Raw genomic sequence first — 27223 nt, 5'->3', positions numbered from 1 at the left:
ACAGCATCATGATGGTTGCATCCATGTTTGGTGACATCGCGGTGAACGCACATTGGAAGCGTGTATTCGTAATCGCCATACTGGCGTATCACCTGGCGTGATGGTATGGGGTGCCATTGGTTACACATCTCGGTCACCTCTTGATCGCATTGACGGCACTTTGAATAGTGGACGTTACATTTCAGATGTGTTACGACCCGTGGCTCTACCCTTCATTCGATCCCTGCAAAGCCCTATATTTCAGCAGGATAATGCACGACCGCATGTCACAGGTCCTGCACGGGCCTTTCTGGATACAGAACATGTTCGACTGCTGCCCTGGCCAGCACATTCTCCAGATCTCTCACCAATTGAAAACGTCTGGTCAATGGTGGCCGAGCAACTGGCTCGTCAGAATACGCCAGTCAATACTCTTGATGAACTGTGGTCCCGTGTTGAAGTTGCATGGGCAGCTGTACCTGTACACGCCATCCAAGCTCTGTTTGACTCAATGCCTAGGCGTATCAAGGCCGTTATTACGGCCAGAGGTGGTTGTTCTAGGTACTGATTTCCCAGGATCTATGCACCCAAATTGCGTGAAAATGTAATCACATGTCAGTTCTAGTATAATATATTTGTCCAATGAATACCCGTTTATCATGTGCATTTCTTCTTGGTGTAGCAATTTTAATGGCCAGTAGTATATATACTCACTGGTGTCTGCAACAGGAATGTCCTTTCGCCGAAAACCTCACAGCCATCTCTGGACGCTGATCCCATAGTAAAATCTTACGATGGAACGGCGCTGGCCATTCCCCACAGCCCACTCAAAAGCGCGATTCCGTAAGCCAGTCATACGGACTGGAAAAGGGCCGGCAGCCGACGACCTCATTGCTTTGAGGAGAGAAGAAAGATCCAGTACATTCTCGAAGCTTCTTTACGCCATCCCCCCAGTAGTAATTGGAAGACTTCGTTTTAAGAACGGCGGGAAGATGCGTTCCCGCATTTGTGGCTCGCTCCCGCCGGCCAGATTTTAAGAAAGCCGGTGAATTTCCGATTGCCTTCGGCGAGGGAGAGAAAGAAATGAAATGCCTCTAAGCTCGATGCAAAGGCGCAATGTTCAATTATAGCTGTCGTCTTTTACTGCTGCAAGGTACTGGTAGGATTAGCTTCGCGAAATATTTCTTTTTTGATTTCCTAAATTCCAAGAATGACTATACCAATAGATCCTACATCCTATGTTCGCTTGCCTCGAACCAGTACCAAACACAGAATTTCTGTGTAGTGGACAAAATTTATTTCAATATTAATAAATTAAACTGATAAAAGGGCGCCATCTCACAGATCATTTGATGATCTAATGAAATACCAGTCCCTATGTTGGATATACAATAATCACGATAATTTCGTTGAAACATCGTTACGGGGAGGTGCAAACTGACTGATTTTAAAAATCCTGATTAGGAAGCGGAATGGCAGTGTGAGATGTAGTAGAAACGAATTTAGCAATAATTAACATTTATTTCCTCATTCATGTAACACACACACAGATGTTAAGTTAAAACACAGTTACTTGGAAAGCTTGGGCGTGAATCTCGACACGTGGTACTTTATACAACGCGACAACTGAACTTACACGTGTGGAGGCAAGTCTGCTAAATTACTGGTTACAGTTTATCAGGGTCACACACCACGTTCACACTGATCGCTCACACAACGAAAGATAGAATTTAGAAGAAAGTTTCCCTACTCCACATGTAAGCTCACTGTGTCGGAGTGCGACTCACTTCAACGGTCATATTCAGAGAACAAAGCCCACTTCCGAAATTCCATACAACTCAGTAATTTTGTAAATAAATTTACCAAACGTGAGCACATCTACTAAGTGATGAAACTGAAGGTTTAGTTCGAACACGAGAGATGCTTGCGTCGAATTGGGGCCACATGGTTTCCAAAGAAACACACGTGGAGCAGCAGAGTATAGGTTACTAAGTCCGTGAGAAAGAAGCACAAATTAGACCGCAAATTAAATAAAATTTAACACAAGCATTCCACAAAGCACACGACACATTCATACATGATACAAGAAACTAACTAAAACTGTATATCACCTAGCGGCACCGCCAACTTGCAGGTGCACAAATGATCTCATCGAATAAACTGAATACTATTGAAATTAATACCGTTCCCTGACTGAATTAGTTGGTACGGCATGATTATCAATGACACATATCAGAGTGACTACCGGAAACTCAGACAAAGATAACGTTTACACTTTTCAACTTTGCAGTTAGTGATACTACTCAGAGCATTCTCACTCGCCGGCGGCCTAGGGAAAAGTAAAACTAACCTGAGCCCGTCGCCGGGGTCTACACAGCTGCCCGGAGGGGGCCAGAGAGCTGAAGCGATTTCTACCTGTACCAACCTCACAACGGATGCTGACCAGTGGCCACTAATGCCTCGCTCACCCAACGTAGCCGTATTCAAAGCTACACACAATGATTGGCTAAACTACTCCTAACATTCGAGGAAACCTCCTGGCAACTAATAAACCCCGATGCGCCAGCTGACAAACCACACATTCATACTAGCAGACGACAGTGGGGTCAGGAAAGATATGACATGAATGCATGATAATGGATTACACAGCCGGCCGCGGTGGTCTAGCGGTTCTAGGCGCTCAGTCCGGAACCGGGGGACTGCTACGGTCGCAGGTTCGAATCCTACCTCGGGCATGGATGTGTGTGATGTCCTTAGGTTAGTTAGGTTTAAGTAGTTCCAAGTTCTAGGGGACTGATGACCACAGATGTTAAGTCCCATAGTGCTCAGAGCCATTTGAACCATTTGATTACACAGATACATACAGAACATAGTTATGACTTTGAAATTGAAAAAGACATTCTCCTTTGGCGTTGAAATGCCACTGAACAATGCCGAAGGTTGCTTTCCAAGATCAATGGAACGGCTCACACGGAGAAGTCTCATCTACATCTACATCTACATGGATACTCTGCAAATTACATCTAAGTGCCTGGCAGAAGGTTCAGCGAACTACCTTCACAATTCTGTATTATTCCAATCTCGTATAGCGCGCGGAAAGAATGAACACCTATATCTTTCCGTACGAGCGCTGATTTCCCTTATTTTATCGTGGTGACCGTTCATCCCTATGTAAGTCGGTGTCAACAAAATATTTTCGCATTTGGAGGAGAAAGTTGGTGATTGGAATTTCGTGAGAAGATTCCGTCGTAACGAAGAGCGTCTTTCTTTTAATGATGTCCAGCCCAAATCCTGTATCATTTTGTGACACTCTCTCTCATATTTCGCGATAATACAAAACGTGCTGCCTTTCTTTGAACCTTTTCGATGCACACCGTCAGTCCTATCTGGTAAGGATTCCACACAGCGCAGCAGTATTCTAAAAGAGGACGGACAAGCGTAGTGTAGGCAGTCTCCGTAGTAGCCTGGGTCTGTTACATTTTCTAAGTGTCCTGCTAATAAAACGCAGTCTTTGGTTAGCCTTCCCCACAACATTTTCTATGTGTTCCGTTCAATTTAAGTAGTTCATAATTGTAATCCCAGGTATTTAACTAAATACTAATTTACGGCTTTTAAATTAGACTGATTTATTGTGTAACCGAAGTTTAACGAGTTCCTTTTAGCACTCATGTGGATGACCTCGCACTTTTCGTTATTTGGGGTCAACTGCCACTTTTCGCACCATTCAGATATTTTTTTCTAAATCGTTTTACAGTTTGTTTTGATCTTCTGATGACTTTAGTAGTCTATAAACGACAGCGTCATCTGCAAACAACCGTTTTCAAACAAGTGGCTACATAATGATTTGGGACATGAAAGCGAATGAGGTCGTTGATCTCAGCAAATAGATAAAGAAATTACTAGTGTTGAATAGAAAGTTCAAATGATTCAAATGGCTCTGAGCACTATGGGACTTAACATCTGAGGTCATCAGTCCCCTAGAATTTAGAACTACTTAAACCTAACTAACTTAAGGACATCACACACATCCATGCCCGAGGCAGGATTCGAACCTGCAACGTTAGCGGTCGCGCGGTTCCAGACTGTAGCGCCTAGAACCGCTCGGCCACAGAGGTCGGCGAAAAAAAGTAGTGCAACACTGCCGTAACATGAAGGATGTGTGTCTAATGGTATGCGCGCTGTATGTAGCTGATAGCAGAAGGTCAGTTGATGATGTGCTGTAAGCGGCGACGGCTGTGTTTGAGTCAGTTACAGTGTTTACTGTCAAAGTGTGGGAGTCTAGGTGATGCGCCCCAGCGGTATCTTTGGAAAACACGAAAAACGTGCGTAGGATCAAGACTGAAGTGACTCGTGATTTGAGTGCACAACAATGTTTTCAGGGACTGCGTGAGACGTATGGTAAAGCAGGATCGCCGTATGGTACGATGGCGGGATGGGTGCAAGTGTTTCACGATCGGTCCAGTGACTAGAAACGCCCTGGCCCTCCTGGCCCACAGAATGTGCGTCGTAGACCAGCTGGTACCAAAATAACGGTTCTTGTGGCTTACGATATCCATGGCTTAACTCTGCACCACGTTGTACCGAAGGGGAAGACGCTCGTTGCAACCTACTATTGCAATTTCTTGCGACATCACCTTCGTCCCGTATTGAGAAGATAGCGACGGCACACTCTGGCACTGCATCCCATCATGCTTCAGAGCAATGCCTGATTCCACACGGTGAATCCAGTACGGGAGCTCCTGCGTATGTGTATGTGGGATGGGAGATACTGGAACATCAGTCAACGTGGACTTAGAAAACATCGTACCTGTGAAACACAACTAGATCTTTATTCACAAGGGATTTCAGATCGATTCCATACTTCTGGATTTCCGGAAGGCTTTTGACACTTAACCACACAAGCGACTTGTAGTGAAATTGCGTGCTTATGGAATATCGTCTCAGTTATGTGACTAGATTTGTGATTTCCTGTCTGAGAGGTCACAGTTCGTAGTAACTGACGGAAAGTCATCGAGTAAAACATAAGTGATTTCTGGCGTTCCCCAAGGTAGTGTTGTAGGCCCTTTGCTGTTTCTTATCTATCTAAACGATTTGGGAGACAATCTGAGCAGCTGTCTTCGGTTGTTTTCAGATGACACTATCTTTTATCGACTAATAAAGTCATCAGACGATCAAAACAAACTGCAAAAAGATTTAGAAAAGATATCTGCATGGTGCGAAAAGTGAGGTCATCCACATGAGTGCTAAAAGGAATTCGTTAAATTTCTGTTACACAACAGATCAGTCTAATCTAAAAGCCTTAAATTCAACTAAATACCTAGGTATTACAATTAAGAACAAAATAAATTGGAAGGAACACGTAAAAAAATGTTGTGGGAAGGCTAACCAAAGACTGCGTTTTATTGGCAGGACACTTAGAAAATGTAACAGACCTATTAAGGAGACTGCCTACACTATGCTTCTCCTTCCTCTTTTAGAACACTGCTGCGCGGTGTTGGATCCTTACCAGGTAGGACTGACGGAGTACATCGAAAAAGTTCAAAGAAAGGCTGCACGTTTTGCATTACCGCGAAATATGCGAGAAAGTGCCACTGAAATGATACAGGATCGTTAAAAGAAAGGCGTTTTCCGTTGGGACGGAATCTTCTCACTAAATTGCAATCACCAACTTTCTCCTCCGAATGAAAAAATATTTTGTTGACACCGACCTACTTAGTGAGGAACGATCACCACTATAAGATAAGGGAAATCAGAGATCGTACGGGAAGATATAGGTGTTCATTCTTTCCGCGCGCTATACGAGATTGGAATAATAGAGAATTTTGAAGGTGGTTCGAGGAACCCTCTGCCAAGCACTTAAATGTGATTTGCAGAGCATCCATGTAGATGTAAATCACCGTATTCACCCGATATACGTCCATGCGATTACGACCTGTTCGCCAAAATGAACTCATGGCACGTGCTGCAACACAAAAGAAGGCGTCATCCGTGGCACAGGACGGTCTTAACGAGACATCGACAGAAATGGACGAACTGACGTTGTACGACGCCTTCCATGTGTGTGGTTCAAATGGTTCAAATGGCTCTGAGCACTATGGGACTTAACATCTGAGGTCATCAGTCCCCTAGAACTTAGAACTACTTAAAACCTAACTAACCTAAGCACATCACACACATCCATGCCCGAGGCAGGATTCGAACGTGCGATCGTAGCGGTCACGCGGTTCCAGACTGAAGCGCCTAGAACCGCTCGGCACACCGGCCGGGCCATGAGTGTGGGGGAAAGCGATCGAGATGCGGGGCGGTTGAATTGAGCGCATGTGATACAGTGAACGTCTGTCATTACAGTTCGTTTTGAAATTATAATAGTGTTGCCACTACTTTTTATCCAACCCATGTAAGAAAATAATTTTGTCCATTAGAAAGCCTCCCCAGGTATCGACGTGTGTAAGAACAATGTGTATTTTATGACGATTAAATAAAAACCCGAATCAGCTTAAAAGAAATGAAATTATGAATAATGCACGAAAGTAACATTCACCTTTCAACTGTACCAAATTGTTGACTACTAACCATCATGCAGGCAACGGCCTTGCCGCAGTGGATACACCGGTTCCCGTCAGACCGCCGAAGTTCAGCGCTGTTAGGTGCGGCCGGCACTTGGATGGGTGACCATCCGCGCCACCCTGCGCTGTTGCCATTTTTTGTGGTGCACTCAGTCTCGTGATGCCAATTGAGGAGCTACTCGACCGAATATTAGCGGCTCTGGTCACAGAAAACCATCATAACGACCGGGGAGCGGTGTGCTGACCACACGACCCATCCTATTCGCATCCTCACCTGAGGAGGACACGGCGGTCGGATGGTGCCGATGGACCACTTGTAGCCTGACGACGGAGTGCTTAACCAAGATGTGACCATACGGGATATCTTCGCAAACATGTGAGTGGCTGGAACAGTAAATCACTAAATGTCTAACCCGGTTTATGGTTCGTGGAGCACAGTCTCAGTTGAAGGTTACCCATCCAACGGCTTCCAAGGGCAAGGAAAAATTTATTTTCAGTATTTCATATAATTATCAAATAATGCGGACATAATTTATTCATTAAGAGATGTAGTCTAATGCTAAAGGTTTAACGCAGTTACGCAAGTACTGCCGTGAATATCTCTTGAGGCAGTGTAAGTAATGGGAAGCAAATTACCCAGACCGAATGAGAGCACTTAGCAACTTCCATCCAACTTTAAACATAATTTCGAACCATTACGAACCTTCTACTTGCTGATACCCCTCACAGAATACGCATAATGAAAAGAAAAAGTTTACTGCACACTAAATTTTTTATTATCATACAGTGAAACTTCAACATCAGGCACGACATTTTAATTTATTACTTCTTTACTACTAACTCTATTCGCAACACGTTTTGCAGATAGTAGCCACATGCACCACTGAATGTGCCAGCAAAACTGTATTATAGTCGTTCGATGCATAGTTCAGAAGATATGACATTATTACCATTGATTCTGCTTAAAGCGGAGCTCAAATTACCTACGCTATAGGTTACTCATACAGTGTTTGATAATGAGAATATCTGGCGACTTCCAACAAACTTTGAACATAATTTCAGACTTTTTCCAAACTTTTTCTCGCTTAACGTGAAATATTTAACACAGTAACATATTTTTAACGTAATCAGACGTTTGAAGTAGTTTAATACATGGGAGTTAGAGTGTTTAAATCATTGATGGTTTACCGGTATTCGACTAAATGAAACTCAGCACGCTATACTGGACTACGAATGTTCCACAGAAAGCGTGTGCCAAGGAAGCGTAATAGGACCTCCAACGTTTTCAAACCATATAAACGATTTATCAGACAGGATCATAAGACATGATTCATAAGAATAAACCTAATGTAAACAAGCACAAACGCAATGATCGGTGAGCAGCAGTAGCTCCCGTATACTGGTGTTTTTCCGCTCTTGGAAATGGGTTTAACTTAGGTATTAAAATCCAATTACTATATCACTGTAAATGAACCTTTAATAACGGGTTGGGTTGTTTGGGTAAGGAGACCAGACAGTGAGGTCATCGGTCTCATCGGAATAGGGAAAGACGGGGAAGGAAGTCGGCCGTGCCCTTTGAAAGGAACCATCCCGGTATTTGCCTGGAGCGATTTAGGGAAATCACGGGAAACCTAAATCAGGATGGCCGGACGCGGGATTGAACCGTCGTCCTCCCGAATGCGAGTCCAGTGTCTAACCACTGCGCCACCTCGCTCGGTGTGAACCTTTAAGACGCTCTTAAACGTACTTTAGCTACGTCATTTTTATTTCAAAAATAGTGTACTGTCACAGTCTCTGTAAACACTATTAACACTCCGTTGCTGACACAGTATCGCACTCATCCACTAGGTAGTGTTTTTGTTCAACGTCTCAACGCCTGCGGTGTTGTTTACCACTTCTCGTCTATCCCCCTGACTCGGGCATTCACAACAGACAATAGATGTTTACTTCCGCAAGAGTAACACCGCAGCTAAGAGGAGCGTCGGATCGCACAGACACCACGCCAGCATCCCCGTAAGTATTGATTCACTGAATTTTCCTCAATGTAATGTCTCTTTGTGTTTTACATTCAAGCATTCTGTATGTGAAGTGGAAATTGTTATTGTGCACTTATATAATAGAAACTGTTACTGGAACTCTTCGATCCAGCGCCAGAATTTACGTTCTAGTCTTCCTCGTTCCTTTACAATGGTCTCAACTATTCTTTTTATTTTTATTTTGTTTTGCAACTATAGAATGTTAACATTGTTTACAGGTTTGTTGTTTGTCTGGACATGCGCTCAAATGAAATTCGGGATACACACAATCCAGAAGTTACAGATTAAAAAAAAAAAATTGTTTGATAACTGCGATGACGAGGGCAAACATGCTTCACACAGGGCTCCTATTCTCGATCTGGGAGGCGAAGAGATCGATACTGATGCCTCAGAAAGCATAGAGTAAAGAGACGATCAGAGACCGAACAGAGTAACACAGACATAAGTTCAGGTGAGGAAGATGGCGATGTGTGTCGTTGTTATAGGAAGGGAGTAAAGAAAACAATCAAATCACTCAATTGGAAAAAGACACCATGCACAAACCTAAGGAAAACCCAAACGGCCGCGCGGCGTAAGCCGAGCGGTCTAAGGCGCTGCAGTCATGGACTGTGCGGATGGTCCCGGCGGAGGTTCGAGTCCTCCCTCGGGCTTGGGTGTGTGTGTTTGTCCTTAGGGTAATTTAGGTTAAGTAGTGTGTAAGCTTAGGGACTGATGACCTTAGCAGTTAAGTCCCATAAGATTTCACACACACACAACCCAAAAACACAACATTCTCCGCATAATGCTTACTGGTGTCACCGGGAAAGCAAAAAATATTGAAGGAATTTCAGAAACATGGGAATGCTGATTTGACCAGGAAATGTTGGAAATGATTGTAAAGTACATGAACCAGTACATTGAAATTATCCGAAGCAATTACCAGGGAGAACGAAACGCTCACCCAACGAACATAGTCGAGATAAAAGCCTTCACATAACTTCTACACGTAGCTGGAATGCACAAGATGGGAAGGAAAAGCCTTCAAGATTTGTGGGATTCCGAAGGGTCCGAAATCGAGATATTTCGTTTGACCACGAGTGAGTACAGGTTTCGTTTTCTGTTACAAACTCTGCGATCTGATGATAGAAAATCACCTAGCAAACGCAGAGTAGTGGACTGCCTGGCGCCAATTCGAGATTTATTTCAAAAGTTTGTGAAGAATTGCTAATCTTGTTACGTTGTAGGCTAAAACGTCACCATTGACGAGGAACTCGAGGCCTTCAGAGGACGTTTCTCTTTTATACAATATATACCGTCGAAGCCGGAAAGATATGGAATAAAAATATTTGCTACAGTTGATTCCAAACTGTTTTACAATTGCAACGTGGAGACCTATGCTGGCAGACAGCCCAATGGCCCTTTTCAGCTTAGTAATAAAATCAGTAACGTGGCTGCACGTTTGGTGGCTCCTCTCACTAATTCAGTACTCAATGTCTGTGCTGACAACTGGTTCAGCGATTCGAATCTGCTCCGTGATTTGTCAGATAAGCACCGGCTGTCATATGTTGGAACCCTGAAAAAAAACAAAAAAATAAAAATAAATAGCAGATCCCGAAATGAAGGGCGTGAAAACCAGGGCTGCAAATTCTATCATATTTGCTTACAGAAAAGAAGGTACGATCGTTTCTTACGTCCGACAAAACAAAAATAAAAAAAAATGTTTTATTGACCTCAAGTACGCATTATGACACTGAAATTGACGAAAACATAGGAGATAAAAGAAAACCTATTATGATAACTTATTTTAACACACACAGAATTGGAGTTAATATGGTTGACAAATTGTGCTCTGCCTACAACGTTCAGAGGGGTACACGACGATGGCCCATGGTCGTATTTTATTCGATACTGAATGTTGCTGGTATAAATTGCCAGATTATTATTTGGAAAATGACAACGAAAGTCTCCGCCGGCGGCTGTTTCTTCGTCAGCTCGGATGGGAACTATTGGAAGATCAGTTGGTACGACGAAGCCTGCTTTCCAATCTACCTCGGACACTGACTACGCGCATTATTGAAATTCTGCCCCAAAATCGCCGACCTTTAGGTCTTGCCGGTGAAAGAGCCGACAATCCCGACACCAATCAAGGAAGAAAGAAGCGTTGCAGACCCTGCCTCACAACTAGTACAAGACGACTGACGAAATACTCGTGTAAATCCTGCGGACAATATATAGGTTAGGTTAGGTTCTCCAACACTGATTTTGTTTGCTGTGAAGGATATGAATTGGGTGCTCCTCCAGAAGAAACTTGAAACCGTCTCTTATTTTTTATATTTTTGGTTATAAGTTGCTTTTCAGGACTTTGTATGTCGTACATGTACAACATTTCCTAAACAATATATTTTCCCAAGCGTAGTTCCTCATTTCTATGTTGTATGTTTATGAAACAATTCTCTAATAAAATTATTAAAAATAGATATAGTACCTTACACGATCCTGGAGCTCATCCATACGTGATATTTTTAAGATACTTTTGATTTGAGTGAATGGATCTCATAAATCAGGCCCCAGCATCTGTGTGAGTTTAGGGGCGCCAGCATCGGAGTGTTAACACTTGTGCTCTGACTGTCTCGGTGTTCATATGTACTGTGAAAGTGACAGACACTGCCGGCCGTTGTGGCCGAGCGGTTCTAGGCGCTACAGTCTGGAACCATGCGACCGCCACGGTCGCAGTTTCGAATCCTGCCTCGGGCATGGATGTGTGTGATGTCCTTAGGTTAGTTAGGTTTAAGTATTTCTAAGTTCTATGGGGCTGATGACCTCAGAAGTTAAGTCCCATAGTGCTCAGAGCCATTTTGAGCCAATGACAGACACTGCTCCCTGCTTCGTAGTGAAACACGCTCGCAGAACACTATTAATGGCGAGAAACAAGTTGTTCTTAACGTTCTTCACAAGATTACAGAGAAAAGTCAGCTTTGACGTTCTTTCGAAAAACCCTATGTACTAAAAATAACGGCGGACGGTCGAAGTCAGCTTTGACGTTCTTTTGAAAAACCCTATGTACTAAAAATAACTGTGGACGGTCAAAAGCAAACGTAGTGTAGATGGTTGCATCGCTGAATGACGTGTATGCTGGTGGGCGGCGGTTTTCTTTTCTTTTCTTTTCTTTTTTTTTTTGGCTCGGTTTGAAAATTGAGATCATTTAAATATGAAATTCATCAAATATATGTTTATTAACTTATACTTAACCATCATTTTTCAAGAAAAATGCACGTCCTAATTATCGATATTTTATAAAATATTGTTAAAGTTAAGAAAACATCACACAATTAAATTTTTGGAGAGAAATAAAAAATCAAATACTCTTTATTTCAATATACCCATTGTTTTGTAGGACAGATGTCGTCTCACACGAACCAAAGTGATTAGCGTCGTAGAAACATGAAAAACAATTTTCACAGCGTCAAGTACACTGTAAAAATGCTGCATTTTTACAGTTGCCGCCATAACAGTGCAATCTGAACCCAACAGAACTGATCTGGGTCCAAGTTAAGGGATTTGTCGCGAGAAATAACAAGATATTCAAGCTGCCAAACGTACTGGAACAAATGCACGAAGCTTTGTGGCACATCACACTCGAACGATGGCGAAATGCAGAACAGCACGTCATAAAAGAGGAGGAGGAAATGTGGATTTTTTTGTGCTGTTGCTCATCGTCTCGTTATCAACGTAGGAATACTGAAATGTACTCCTCGGAATCCGATATGAAAGGAGTTCAGAAATTACCAGACAACTGACAGTAATACCTTCAGAGGCTTCAATATTTAACTACATGGGGAATGAACAGAGCGCTTTTACGCCACACCTAGCTCATGCAGAAAAAATTGTCTTTGTTAAGGTTAGGAATTTTCATCACTCTTTTTCTTAAGCCGGCCGGAGTGGCCGAGCGGTTCTAGGCGCTACAGTCTGGAACCGCACGGCCGCTACAGTCGCAGGGCATGGATGTGTGTGATGTCCTTAGGTTAGTTAGGTTTAAGTAGTTCTAAGTTGTAGGGGAATGATGACCTCAGAAGTTAAGTCCCATAGTGCTCAGAGCCATTTGAACCATTTTTTTCTTAATTACAATACAATGTTAGCTAAGATCGAGAGCATATTATGTTTTCCGTCTGCTCACCTAAGGAGCGCCGCGCGGGGTAGCCGCGCCGTCTGAGGCGTCTTGACACGGTGCGGGCGGCTTCCCCTCCTCCCGTCCCCACCCCCTACGTCGGAGGTTCGAGTCCTCTCTCGGGGCATGAGTGTTTGTGTTGTCCTTAGCGTAAGTTAGTTTAAGTTAGATTAAGTAGTGTGTAAGCCTATGTACCGATGACCTCAGCAGTTTGGTCCCATAGGAACTTACCACAAATTGCCAAATTTTCCTAAGGAGCGTATTCCCTGAGTTTTGCCATATGTTATTTCCTTTTGTTTAAAAATTAAATGATATTCGAAGCTATATTGTTCTCTGCTGGTCTTTACTGCAACAGGGATCACTTGCATGGATAGTGCTGTCCAAGTTAAATGCGCCGGTACAGCTGTTGCTACGTACGTGTAACGCACAGCGTAAAATGTATCCTCATTATCGTACTTGACTGTACTCTAGACAGTTTGGCTTCCTCTCCACGTGAAACAAAATCCAATGAGGTTCCAGCAAACGCGGAAGATACATAGTGTAGAGTTTACATGAGGTCTTTTCTTATGATGAACAGAGTATCTGATTACAAGATTAGCGGTCAACACCTTGAGCTCGGCACGTCGTGTAAGTAGTTACGGATAATAAAAGCGATATGGAATGGGACAATCACGCAAGATCAGCATTAGGGAAGGCGAGTGGTAGACTTGGGTCAGCTGGAAGGGTTCTGGGAACTTGCGGTATGTCTATAAAGGGACTGGATTAATAGACGCTAGTGCGACCAATTCTAGAATATTGTTTCTGCGTGTGCAGACTGTTCAAGTAGGCATGACAACAGATATCGAACGAATTCAGAGACGCGTCACTAGGAGCGTATAGCTCATACGAAAGTGTAACAGAAATTCTCGGGAAACTTAAATTTGAATGCTTGGAGGAGAGACGACCGAGTTCACTTAAAAACTGCTGTGTAAATTTAGAGACTCTGTATTTGACTATGACTGTGCGCCCCTTATGCTGCAATCCGCGTATTCCTAGTGTAGGGTTCTTGAGAAAAAGAGTCTAGGGCGAGTAAAGAGGTGTTTAGTGACTCGTTTTTCTCTTGGTCAGTAGGCGAATCGAACAGAAAAGAAAACTGATAATATTGGTAAGATGTACGCTGCGCCATGCACTCTACAGTAGCTCGCAGAGTATTAATGTGGATGTAGATGTACGGTGCAGGTTTCAGCCACTATTTCGTGACCTGGCCTGTGCGATGCACAGCTTAGTCGGACTGTTTATATGAATGTGTGGTGTCTGTTCTTTCGTACATGTCGAAAAGAATACTAAACGTATTCATACACTACTGGCCATTGAAATTGCTACACCACGTAGATGAAGTGCTACAGACGCGAAATTTAACCGACAGGAAGAAGATGCTGTGATATGCAAATGATTAGCTTTTCAGAGCATTTACACAACGTTGGCGCCGGTGGCGACACCTGTAACGTGCTGACATGACGAAAGTTTCCAACCGATTTCTCATACACAAACAGCAGTTGACTGGCGTTTCCTGGCGAAACTTTGAGGTGATGCCTCGTGTAAGGAGGAGAAATGCGTACCATCACGTTTCCGACTTTGATAAAGGTCGGATTGTACCAATCGCAATTGCGGTTTATCGTATCGCGACATTGCTGGTCGCGTTGGTCGAGATCCAATGACTTAGCAGAATATGGAATCGGTGGGTTCAGGAGTGTAATACGGACGCCGTGCTGGATCCCAACGGCCTCGTGTCGCTAGCAGTCGAGATGGCAGGCATCTTATCCGCATGGCTGTAACGGATCGTGCAGCCACGTCTCGATCCCTGAGTCAAGAGATGGGAACGTTTGCAAGACAGCACGAACAGTTCGACGACGTTTGCAACAGCATGGACTATCAGCTCGGAGACCATGGCTGCGGTTACCCGTGACGCTGCGTCACAGACAGGAGCGCCTACGATGGTGTACTCAACGACGAACCTGGGTACACGAATGGCAAAACGTCATTTTTTCGGATGAGTCCAGGTTCTCTTTACAGCATCATGATGGTCGCATCGGTGTTTGGCGACATCGCGGTGAACGCACATTGGAAGTGTGTATTTGTCATCGCCATACTGGTGTATCATCCGGCGTGTGGTATGGGGTGCCATTGGTTACACGTCTCGGTCACCTCTTGTTCGCACTGACGGCATTTTGAATAGTGGACGTTACATTTCAGATGTGTTACGACCCGTGGCTCTACCCTTCATTCGATCCCTGCAAAACCCTACATTTCAGCAGGATTATGCGCGACCGTATGTTACACGTCCTGTACGGGCCTTTCTGGATACAGAAAATGTTCGGCTGCTGCCCTGGCTAGCACATTCTCCAGATCTCACACGACATGAAAACGTCTGGTCAATGGTGGCCGAACAACTGGCTCGTCACAATACGCCAGTCACTACTCTTGATGAACTGTGGTATCGTGTTGAAGCTGCATGGGCAGCTGTACCTGTACACGCCATCCAAGCTCTGTTTGACTCAATGCCCAGGCGTATCAAGGCCGTCATTACGGCCAGAGGTGGTTGTTCTGGGTACTGATTTCTCAGGATCTATGCACTCAAATTACGCGAAAATGTAATGACATGTCAGTTCTAGTCTAATATATTTGTCCAATGAATACCCGTTTATTATCTGCATTTCTTCTTGGTGTAGCAATTTTAATGGCCAGTCGTGTACGAATGTGTGGTGTGTGTTCTTTCGTACATGTCGAAAAGAATACGACATGTATTCATATAATTTGAATGGCGTAGCTCGGGACTGGATCCATTTTCTTCAGTGCGACTGCAGAATTACGTCCAACCATGGCGCAGTGGTTACCGCACCTGCCTAGTAAACAGGAGATCCCGCGATCGAATCCCGGACCGGTACACATTTTCACCCGTGGCCGCTGATTCCGCGTATTGTCTCGATGCAGCTGAAAGCACTGATCCCCCTCCATTTCCTTTCCTTCCTTCCCCTCTCCACCTTCGATTTACATATAGTCTGACTGTGGAACTGTCATGTGCTGGGCGAGGTCTACCAGGCTGTCGCGCCGTCGCTTTCCGATCGCAGTGGCTCAGTTACTTGGCGCGAACTCCTGTCGGCTCAGCTGAACTAGTAGTCATTATTTGAGCAAAGCTGAAACTTTTTACTACAGTTCATTTCGTGTTGCTAATAAACGAAGTGATCGTCAGCTTCCCTAGCCAAGGCAGCCTCCCGCACACGCGTAATAATAGTTATAAAAAACAATATGAATAAAGCTGAGACTTTGTTAATACGTTTATTATGTTGTCAACAAACTGAAAAAAGTACTCAGCTGACTTTGTTGTGGGGTACTATACGTCAGTTTCACGTGTAAACATGCGAAAAATATGCACTGAATATAATGATATCAAGAAAGCTGAAAACTGTCTAAGTGATAGTTAACTATAATAGTTTAATGAAAAAAAAAACAGTTCACTGCGTTTTTCAAGCTGCAAAAATGCTGAGCTAACGGCTGAAAGAAACGGTGCACCTCTCAGCTCTGCCACCTTGCAAACACGAACTGCAGCAAAATTTCATTCGAATGACGTACTACATCGCTAATATTTGGACCCATTCACATCTTGCTGTTCCAACTGAATTGCACCCGGCTGATTACCGCTGGAAAGAAGAAGACAACGATTTTTTGTTTAAATGGTTCGACAGTGAACAGCTACCCTCTTCCCTTGGGGATATAACCATCGAGGAAGAGCAACAAAGTACAGCAGCTTAGAATTCTTCTCTCTACTAATATTTCCGTATTTATAGGCCGGCCGGTGTGGCCGAGTGGTATCAGATAGCATATTTATGCACGGTCTGCCTGAGTCGTCAACGAGTGTGGAGGAGTCGCAGTGTTTGGAGACTGAATGCAGCACACCTCAGGGAAACTGAGTGCAGACGCTTAATCGAAGACACTTGGCACATATGTGAACGACGCCTCCCGACATATCCGACGACGTTGCAGTGGTGGCTGGAATGCGTTAAGCCTGCATTGCGCCGAGCGTTAATTGCATACGGAAGAGAGCAGATGATCGGGAGGCGCCACACGACGGAATTTTATTTCACGATGCTCCGCGAACTTTCCGTACAAGCGCCTTCACAGGATCGTAGTGCTGCTATAAAACGAGCGCAGGCCCAAATAATTTCCATAACGCGCCGCCGTCTGTAGGGTGTCGCAGTCCGCGCAAGGGCCTTTGAACGAGTCCGTGGAGAATCACCGTCGATGTATCACGTTATCAGAGAAAAATAACGTAGCCGCAGAACCTTAATACAGACGGTCGCACTGCTGCATGGTCGCCGTGTGACAACGCAAAAAGACATTGCCAACGCCTTTGTGGGACACTACAGTCATATCTATGAAGAAGCGGAACACGATCAGGCAGCCTTTCATGAGGTCCGACGAACGCTCTACGCGTGTCTCGACGAGACGGCCAACCTGGAAGTTAACAGGGGAAGTCACAGTTGACGACGTAATGGAAGCGCTTGATAAGGGAGCGTCCCACAAATCGCCGGGACCCGACGGGTTTCCGTTAGAGTTTTATCGTACATTTAAAGATCTCATGACTCCACGATGGACTGCCATGTACTGCGAATTGATGTCTCCCTATGTGCCTCTTCCATCTTCCTTCGTGGAAGGAATGATCATCACTATCCACAACCATCCGGCGGCACAGGGATACAGGCATACCGGCCACTGACCCTTCTTAATTGCGACTACAAGATCTATACCAGGATGCTTGCAGCACGTTTTAAACGCGTAATACGCCAAGTGATATCACTCGACCAAACCCAGCTAGGAGGGGATAGCAATACACAAACGGCACTCAGCGACTACCGCGATGTTATCGCACTGGCAGCAATATGTCGTCTCCGGGCTGCACTGGTATCGATAGACTTTGATCGCGCCTTTGGCAGGGTGCGCCATGCTTGTCTCACGGAAGTGATGACGCAAATGAAGTTTCCGGAAAGTTTTATCACCGTCGTTACGAGTCTACTCCACGGAGCCTCATCCAGAGTGCTCATCAATGGACGGTTGGTGTGGCCCATCACCATCTCACAATCGGTCAGACAAGGGTGCCCGCTGTCGACGATATTGTATGCCATCGCTGTCGAGCCGCTGCTCGGCGGGCTCCGGAATCGACTCCAAGGAATGACGATAAGGCACAACAAGTTTATATGCAGAACATACGCAGATGACCTAGTGTTTTTAGCACGGTTGGACGACGAGGCAAGAGCGGCCCTGCATTGGATTAATTTGTATTGTATGGCTACGGGAAGTCGTATGAACATGACAAAGTCGGGAGCGATGAACATCGGTAGAGGACTCCCGGCAGGAAGTGCAGCACCATTACAGCCGATCAACAAGATGAAATGCTTAGGAATTATCTTCACTACAGACGTTCGACGCACGGCGGCACTGAGCTACAGACACCTTCTGCAAACAATTCGTGCGAGTGTCCGAAGTCACAGATTAAGGGCTCTGAATATGATAAAACGGGTGACCTTTGCCAAGACTTATCTAGCTTCTCGCATCTCCCACCTCGCACTAGTTCTTCCTATGCCGGTGGTGTTGGCGCACCGAATCCTGGCGGCATTAGGATATTTTGTGCGCACAGGTCTGCTTTTTAAGGTAGGATACGAAACCCTCACCCTTCCTCGTAGTCGTGGAGGTCTTGGACTAGTCCACGTACGCGACCGAACAGTAGCAACTTACGTAAGCACTATGATAAAGATGTGGACACGACACCGGACAAGTCTGACGGGCACCTCGATGGTCGAACTGGCTCTATCTTCTCGTTCGGCACCGGTAGCGGTGGCTCACATCTCACCATCGCTTGCCCATATGCGAACCTTTTTTGTGGAACACAGTTATGTGTATGGAGCTACCGACTACCAGGACAGCAACGGCACGTGATATATATCGCATTTTAACTCGACGACGGCCGAATAATGCCGTAGAGCGCCGACAACCAACAGTTACGTGGTCAGTGGTATGGCATACAGTGCACCATCCACACCCTGATACGGGAACGCGCGCTGTGGTATCAGGTGGTAAATGGGAAATACGTGACTCGTTCCACGTTGCATACAATTCATATGGCGGGCGAGCCACTGTGTCCGCAGTGCAATGTAGTAGACACAGAGGGACATCGCCTGATATGCCGGCCTTCGGCGGACATGTAGTGTTCGGTCCAAAAAATGATCGCCTTCCTCCTTCGGGTCGTGCCGCAAGCAATAGAACCACGGATACTACTTCTCCCAGATATGACCTATTATCCCCGAACAAAGACAAATGCAGTGACTTGCATTCGAGGTTTGATTGTGCCTTATCTTTTCCGAGACGGCAGTAAGAATGCACTCGACTTTTGGTCCTTACTACAAGAACATCACTCACAGCTGATTAGACATCCGAGATATCGAACATATTACGCTAATATTTTAGGAAGTGCCTTGTTTGATCCCCCACCGGTGGCGAGTATCCACCACCACACGTGAAGACGTACCCGGCACCAACGCGAGGTACAACGGGATTAGCGAGGAACGCCCCCAAGAAGAGGAACGTGGTCCGTTATTGTTTTGTACGGACAGAAGCAGGATTTTTTAAACCATTATGTCTACTTATTTACGTTTCCCAGAAATATTTTATTTGATAAAGGTCATCCTCATATACGTAAAAAAAACTGATAGTGGCAGTTTATGTTTGTTATTGTTACAAAAATAGGTAAAAAAAGTTGTTCTAGGCACTTCACTCTGGAACCGCGCGACCGCTACGGTCGCAGGTCCGAATACTGCCTCGGGCATGGATGTGTGTGATGCCCTTAGGTTAGTTAGGTTTAAGTAGTTCTAAGTTATAATGTACTGATGACCTCAGCTGTTACGTCCCATAGTGCTCAGTACCATTTGAACCATATGAACCTTATTTACATGCAATTTTTTGATTATTGTGTTTAATTATTACAAAATTAAGAACTTTACAAAATATTACATTATAACATATATGCCCTTTATACATAGCATTCTACCTTACTGAGAAGTTATCTTCACGCATTGCTGTGCATTAAAAGTATAAAAACGTTTTATGCAAGTATTTTGTGTAATAATATATTATTATTTCTTTTCAGATGATGATGAGCAGATGATCGACGTAGATTGCAGTGATTATGATAGTAACCAGAAGTTTGCGGGCGATGATGGGGAATATTAAACTGTATCTTTCATTCCTCATATGTATTTGTAAATAAATTGTTTTTTACTAATGCATTAAGTCTAATTACATATTTTAATATAATAAATAATATAATTTAGCCCGATAGTTAAACTGCTAATGCAATGACATGGATGTGTAACGTGTCTGCGAGCATACACTCACTTGTCTTATTAGTCAAAATTAATAGATATCGGAAACCAAGGAAGCTGAAATACTTGATAGATACTGGAAACTAAGAAAGCTGAAAAAATTAATAGATACTGGAAACCAAGAAAGCTGAAACTTCGTGAAATAATAGTTATCGACAACTGTTACACGAAACAGATTGCTCGCAGTTTTTCGCAGCGGAAAAGAGCTCAGCTGATGCAGTCAAAAACAACACGCGCGCGCATAGCGGAGGGCCGTATCTTTCAATCGGCAGCTGAGCAATTTTCCACCGCCAAAAACTCAGCGAACAATTTTTTTATTAAATTGATTAAGTTAAACATCACTTAGTCAAATTTCGGGATTCTTAGTATCATTGTGCTCAGTGAATGTTTTCGCATGTTTACGCGTGAAGCTGACGCATAAAACCCAAAACAAAGTCAGCTGACTACTTTTTTCCGTTTGTGTGCAACATGATAATCATATCAACAAAGTCTCAACTTCCCTCTAGGGAAGGAGCACGTTAGACGGCGCGGCTAGCCGGCCACATAGTAAGTCATATGTGTACCAAGTTTGGTTGTAATCAATCCAGGGGTTTAGGAGGAGCTTTTCACCTACGGCTTTGCCCGCGTACGCACTTGTCAGATATATTTAACTTATTTCATTCATCTTTGTACTCATATTTCACCCCTATCTCTAGAGAATTTCGTCCTGCAGTTTCCTTTTCACGCACATAATGTTTATAATGCTGTATCTTCTGAACTACGGCTTTTACAACGATATAATTGTGCAGGCACATTCAGTGGTATATGTGATTGCTGCCTGCAAAATTTGTCGCGAATGCATTTAGCAGTAAAGAAATAATAAATTAAAACTTCTTGCATGATGCGGCTGTTTTACTGCATAAACATAGAAAATATAGCAATCCAAAAACTTTTTTTCTTTCATAATTTTCTGGGGGTTGTCTGTTCGTAAAGACCTGAAACTATGCTTAAAGTTTATTGCAAAAGTGCTCTCATTCTCATATACTGGACGAATGAAGTCCGCGTAATCGCACGTTGTGGGCTACACTAGTTTTTCACCCCTACCCCGACACCTTTGATGCGAAGGTGGTTTTTATCCCATAGCTATTCCTTCGAGACAGTAAGTGATATGCGTACCACGTTTGTTTCGGGAAAACACAAAAAGGGCTTCAGTCTCAAAGGGTGCAGGCCGAACACAGGAAGAACGTAGATACAGGAACCATCGGTATGAATCTTGTAAATTGTAGCTGTGCTGGGAAAGTACCAGAGCTCCAAGCGCTAATAGAAAGCACTGATGCCCAAATCGTTATAGGCACTGAAATCTGGTTAAAGCCAGAGATAAGTTCAGCAGAAATTTTTGCGAAAAATCTAACATTGTTCCGGAAGAATAAGCTAAACACAGTTGGCGGTGGTGTGTTCGTTGCTGTTAGAAGTAGTTTATCTTGTCGCGTTATTGAAGTAGATAGTTCCTGTGAGCAGAGGTCATTCTTGGAAACAGGAATAAAATCATAATTGGACCCTTTTACCGACCTCCCAATTCAGATGATGTAATTGCTGAAAGGTTCAAAGAAAATTTGAGTTTTATTTCAAACACGTACCCGACTCATACAATTACAGTTGGTGGTGACTTTAATTTACCCTCGATATGTTGAGGAAAATACATGTTTAAATCCGGAGGTACGCATAATACATCATCCGAAATGACACAAACGGACGCAAAATCTCCAATATTGGCGACCTTTTACAGAAGCTCGAAGTTTAGCGAGGACTTCAATGCAAGGAGCTTATAGTAGTTTCCACAACGAAACTTTGTCTCGAAACCTGGCAGAAAATCCAGAGATTCTGATCGTATGTGAAGTATGCTAGCGGCAAAACACAATAAATGCCTTTTCTGCGCGATAGCAATAGAAATACTATAGACAACAGTGCTGCCAAAGCAGAGTTACTAAACACAGCCCTCCGAAATTCCTTCACCAAACAATACGAAGTAAATATTCCGTAATTCGAATCAAGAACAACTGCCAACATGAGTAACGTAGAAGTAGATATCCTAGGAGTAGTGAAGCAACTTATATCACTTAACAAAAGCAAGTCTTCCGGTCCAGACTGTATTCCAGTTAGGTTCCTTCCCGAGTATGCTGATACAGTAACTCCATACTTAACAATCATATACAACCCTCCGCTCGGCGAAAGATCCGTACCCAAAGACTGGAAAGTTGCACAGGTCACACCAATATTCAAGAAAGGTAGCAGGAGTAATCCACTAAATTACAGACTCATATTATTAACGTCGATGTGTGGCAGGATTGTGGAACATATATTGTGTTCAAACGTTACAAATTAACTCGAAGTGAACGGTCTATTTACAGACAGTTAACAGGGATTTAGAAAACATCGTTCTTGTGAAAAACACCTAGCTCTTTGCTCACACGAAGTGTTGAGCGCTATTGACAAGGGATTTCATATTGATTCCGTATTTCTAGATTTCCAGAAGGCTTTTGACACTGTAACATACAAGCGGCTCGAAGTGAAATTGCGTGCTTATGGAATATCCTCTCCGTTATATGACTGGATTCGTGATGTCCTGTCACAGAGGTCACAGTTCGTAGTAACTGACGGAAAGTCATCGAGTAAAATAGATGTGATTTTTGGCGTTCCCCAAGTTAATGTTATAGGCCCCTCACTGTTCCTTATCTATATAAATGATTTAGGAGACAATTAGAGCAGCCGTCCTATGTTGTTTGGAAATTGATACTGTCGTTTACTATGTAGTAAAGTTATTCGAAGATCAAAACGAAATGCAAAACGATTTAAAAAAGGTATCTGTATGGTGCAAAAATTGGCAATTGACCCTAAATAACGAAAAGTGTGAGGTCATCCACATGAGTGCTAAAAGGAATCCGTTAAACTTCGGTTACACGAAAAACCAGTCAAATCTAAAGGCCATAAATTCAACTAAATACCAAGGAATTACAATTACGAACAACTTAAATTGGAAGAAAAACATAGGAAATGTTGTGATGCAGGTAAACCAAAGACTGCGTTTTATTGCAGGAGACTTAGAAATGTAACAGATCTACAAAAGAGACTGCCTTCACTACACTTGTCTGTCCTCTTTTAGAACATTGCCGCGCGGTGTGGGATCCTTACCAAATAGGATTGACGGAGTACATCGAGAAAGTTCAAAGAAAGGCAGCACGTTTTGTATAGTCGCGAAATACGGGAGAGTGTGTCACTGAAATGGTACAGGATTTGAGGTGGACATCATTAATACAAAGGCGTTTTTCGTTGCAGCAGAACCTTCTCACGAAATGTCAATCATCAGTTTTCTCCTTCGAATGCGAAAGTATTTTGTTGACGCCGACCTACATGGGAAGAAATGATCATCATAACAAAATAAAGGAAATTAGAGCTCGCACGGAAAGATATAGGTGTTCGTTTTTTCCGCGCGCTATACGAGATTGGAATAATAGAAAATTATTATGAAGGTGGTTTGATGAACCCTCTGCCACTCACTTAAATGTGATTTGCACACTATCCATGCTGATGTAGATGTAGAAGTATGGCTAAAATCGGTCTAGTGGTTTAGGACGAAATGTGGAACATACATCCATCTGTACATACATACAAATGTACATGCATACTCGTGCACTGATAAGCATTCCGTCTTCAGGCCATAAGTGGCCCATTGGGACCATCCGACCGCCATGTCATCCTCAGATGAGAATGCAGATAGGAGGGACGTATGGTCAGCACACCGCACTCCCGGTCGTTATGATGGTTTTCTTTGACCGGAGCCGCTACTATTCGATCGAGTAGGTCCTCAGTTGGCATCACGAGGCTGAGTGCACCCCGAAAAATCGGAACAGCGCAAGGCGGCCGGGACGATCACCCATCCAAGTGCCGGCCACGCCCGACAGCGCTTAACTTGGTGATCTGACGGGAACCAGTGTATCCACTGCGGCAAGGCCGTTGCCGTGCACTGATAAGCTAAAACATTATGGCCACTGCCCACCTCGACGTTGGATGCTGCCCGGTGGTGTTATGGGTACGTGGCGCAGTAACAAAAGTACGTAAGCAGGGCAGACAAGGATGGGTGATCACCCTAGCGAAGATATGGGCTGCAAAATGGGAAATCCATTGAGATACGTGACTTTGACAAAGTGCAGATTATTATTACGCAGAGCTCGTGAACGAGTATTTCGAAAACGTCTAAGCTGGTCGAATGTTCACGTACCACTGTTGTGAGCATCTACGGAAAGAGGTATAAGGACAGTGAAACTACCACACAGCACCAAATGGTTGGACGCCCACGACTCCTCACTTTTTGTCTGCTCTGTAAGGTAGGATAGATTTTGATCTGTGGCATCTCTGGCGAAAGAACACAATGATGGTGCACGCACAACTGTTTCGGAGCGACATGTTCACACGTTGGCCCAATGACATCGTCAGTTACGATTGCAGTGGGCACGGGACCATCGGGATTCGACCGTCGATCAACGGAAACGTGTTGGCTCTTCGGGTGAATCACATTTTTGCTACACTAGGTCGATGGTCGTCTCCACAAACGCCGTCATAGAGGTGAACAGTGGCTCGAAACGTGCAGCGCGCCACGGACGCAGGCTGGTGAGAGAAGTATTATGTTATGGGAGAAATTCCCCTGCGATTGTATGGGACCTGTGGTAGTAATCGAAGACACGCTGGCAGTTTTGAACTACCTGCACCCCTTCATATTTTTTGTCTTCCCCGACGCCGATGTCGTCTTTCAGCAGTATATTATCCGTGTCTCGGCGCCAGAAAAATGGCTCTGAGCACTATGGGACTGCTGAGGTCATCAGTCCCCTAGAACTTAGAACTACTTAAACCTAACTAACCTAAGGACATCACAAACATCCATGCCCGAGGCAGGATTCGAATCTGCGACCGTAGCGGTCGCATGGTGCCAGACTTAGCGCCTAGAACCGCTCGGCCACCCCGGCCGGTCTCGGAGCCAGAACAGTGCTACAGGCCGGCCGCTGGTGGCCGAGCGGTTCTGGCGCTACAGTCTGGAACCGCGCGACCGCTACGGTCGCAGGTTCGAATCCTGCCTCGGGCATGGATGTGTGTGTTGTCCTTAGGTTAGTTAGGTTTAAGTAGTTCTAAGTTCTAGGGGACTTATGACCTCAGCAGTTGAGTCCCATAGTGCTCAGAGCCATTTGAACCAGTGTTACTGTGGTTTGAGGAGCCTTATAGACAACTCATGTTGATGTCTCGGCGATCAAATTGAGCCTAATGTCAATCCTATGGAACCCATCTGAGTCGCTATCGGGCGTCATCGGCACATACGCAAGCCAGTGTTCCGTTATTTACGCGAATTATATGACCTCTGCGTAGACATCTAACGCCACATACCTCCACAAACCTACCAAGAAACTGTTGGATCGTTCATACGCAGAATCAGTGAGGTACGGTATTTCGTTCCAAAGCCGGACAAACAAGCCATTAAACAGTTGGTCATAATGTTTTGGCTCATCAGTGTACTTACATACATAGATATGTTCATCCAATTTTATAAAATGTATGGATTCCGAGACTACCACGATGAACACGCTTTATGGCTACAACAGCTGTCCGTAATCTCTACAGATGTGATCCACTAATAAGATACGCGAAATATCAAGCCGCCCTACTCTCTCTCTCTCTGCCACACTCTTGGCCTCTGTTGGCAATGTATCGTCACGCAGCGAGATGGATTAAGCTGAAATTACCACAACTTCTTTACTTGTAGATATAACGGTGTTCCAGAAGGAGTGGTCAATATTTATGGATATGACAGGAACGATCATTCGAAGCAAAAATGTCTAGAAAACATTGGTTCTAAAATCCGTGCCTTAAGAGCTATGAACACTTGTTCAATAGAAGAGGTGTGTTTCACAGTATCGAAGATACACAACTCTTAAGTTACCACTATAGAGCCCATTTTTACTGGATTATTTTTTTCTTGATTTGCTCCTTACTATCACCTCTCAAAATATGAAAGCAAATTGCTTGCAGCAGAAGAGATTTATTTCAGAGTATCGAAGGTGAAGAAGTGCTCATAGCTCTTAAGGTACGCATTTTAGAGCAAATGATTAATAGACTTTTTATTTCAAATGATCGTCCTGTCATATCCCTGAATATTGACCGTTCCTGGAACACTCTACACATTCTCGGACGCCACAGCACTGTTATTCGCATAGTAACAGTAAAAAATGTGTCTAACAAGATTTCGTCCCGTCAATATTTCCAGTGTATGATGGTCTGCAAAGAAAATCAGTTTGCGAACACTACAGTCACACAGTCACATGTGCGACAGGTACCTTCATTCAGTACTGTGTAACTGTGCTATTCAGCTAGTGCGGAAGGTAGAACTTTGCATCAGAGTACTCGAGATCGAGAGTTTGATTCCTGGTCGAAGTGTTATTTTCTTAATTTCCTAATTTTAGGTTTTGTGATACGGTATTTGGCTTCCTAATTGTTACACAGCAATTAAGCGTGCCTTGTACAAAACGCGTACAATTATTTAATACCAACACAGAAGTGAGAGTAAAATCGTTTTTATTATTCCATTTTTAAGGATTTATTTGGCCTTTAAACGTTTACTCTTCTCCCACGCACTACACCACTCCATTTTTTCCGATGCATTTAATTCTCTGTCCGCAACTTTTAAAACAATTCTCACTGGCCATACAAAGACCATTTTACTGTTTATTCAGATATATAGTCATTAATGTGGACTGAATTGGAAATATCCAAAATGTGTACCAAAAGCGATTTACCGTTTCTTCTTATGTTAGCAGTAGTATTTTTATAGTATACTACCACTGTGTATCTCGTGTTCCATTTTCGTCTTGTTTACTCTTTTTAGTATACTCTGACTGTGAAACTTGTTTATGTCTATCAGTCCTTCGTTAATCCTGTGTTATATCGTACCTATGTACGACTTCATATCTACCATGAATTATCAAAACCAATTTTAATATAACATTTCCTACATTTGGATGGCTAAATAGCTTGTTCCGAAAGCCAGTAAAAAAAAATACTCCATCG

This window comes from Schistocerca serialis, chromosome 3 (assembly GCF_023864345.2).
Source record: "Schistocerca serialis cubense isolate TAMUIC-IGC-003099 chromosome 3, iqSchSeri2.2, whole genome shotgun sequence".
NCBI classification, from domain to species: domain Eukaryota; kingdom Metazoa; phylum Arthropoda; class Insecta; order Orthoptera; family Acrididae; genus Schistocerca; species Schistocerca serialis.
Note: the sequence above shows the minus strand (reverse complement) of the source record.